Source organism: Polistes canadensis, unplaced genomic scaffold (genome assembly GCF_001313835.1).
Source record: "Polistes canadensis isolate GaletaPanama2010 unplaced genomic scaffold, ASM131383v1 scaffold_63, whole genome shotgun sequence".
Taxonomy (NCBI): Eukaryota; Metazoa; Arthropoda; class Insecta; order Hymenoptera; family Vespidae; genus Polistes; species Polistes canadensis.
In genome coordinates, this window is record NW_014569610.1 from 1 (window position 1) to 1,129 (window position 1,129).

Consider the following 1,129-nt stretch of genomic DNA (forward strand, 5'->3'; position numbering starts at 1 on the left):
TCATCATGAGAAGCATGCTTTTAATTTTGCTCGCTGCTTTCATAGCAGTTTTTGGAATCATCGGAGCAAATGCCGCTCCTGAGGCCAGTCCACTTGCAAGTCCACTTGCTGACCCACTTGCTGACCCACTTGCTGAAGCCAATCCAGAAGCAATAAATGTAAGTATTGATTAACAATTACATTAACCCAATTGGATTTTTTTTTATGCATATGTATATCTTATGTTATAGATTGCATAATGCTTATTTACAAGAATATTTTTTAATTAAATTGTTTTTTTTTCTTCAGTGGAAGAAGATGTTTGAGAAAGTAAAAGAAATGTTGGGTTAACTTACTGGTATTTCTCAAAATAAAAAGGAAGATGTTCTACATGGAGTATAAGAATTATACTGATTCACGATAATATAAATTGCYATGTCTATTAAATCAAATGAATTTTGGAAAATTGTTAATATTCAATATTATCTATTTAACCAAATGAACGAATAAAATTCTATTGCATATCGTAATCATATGATTGTCATTTTCCTAAAACCTTACTACAATTTCATTGTTTCCTATATTCGTGCCGATTATTTTCTCATAAGATGATAGAAATAGTGCAATTGTACTGGATGTTGAAATTACATAACTATCTAATTTATAAACATTTTTCATGTACAAATACGAATTTTTGTTGGATTTAATTTTAGATACAATTTTTTATTTTAAGAGATAAATTGCCCATCAGGAAATTCTTCTCAAAAGTGCATACAAACATGTGGCCAGAAATTTTCATGATTCTGACTCAATAATATTTTTCGAGCCAACCTAACTCAACATGAAAAGAATTCGTCATGTCATATATTTGCACATTCTTAACTATTATTATCAGTAATGTAAGTATAATACGTGAGTAATAAACTATTGAAGTAAGTATAACCTTGGTTCATTTTAATAATTTATCAAATATTCATATATACGTATGTATATTTGTAGTGTTTTATTAGAAATATTCATCGTGTTTCGTGATCAATGTTTTGAAGTTTATCTGCATTATTAAAAGTTATATTTCACGCATTTTCCATTAAGATATCGGTAATGTTAGTTTCGTGACATATTTGGTCACGAAGTGTGATACTAATTTGTA

The 1,129-nt window shown here is 28.5% G+C and overlaps 1 long non-coding RNA gene across 1 annotated transcript; it reads left to right on the forward strand.

The window, feature by feature from the left end:
• The first annotated feature begins 12 nt into the window (after positions 1 to 12).
• LOC106786021 lies at positions 13 to 509 on the forward strand. The gene is made up of 2 exons (XR_001381603.1): positions 13 to 158; positions 289 to 509. It is a non-coding gene; the product is annotated as an uncharacterized LOC106786021 (long non-coding RNA).
• The last annotated feature ends 620 nt before the right edge of the window (positions 510 to 1,129 follow it).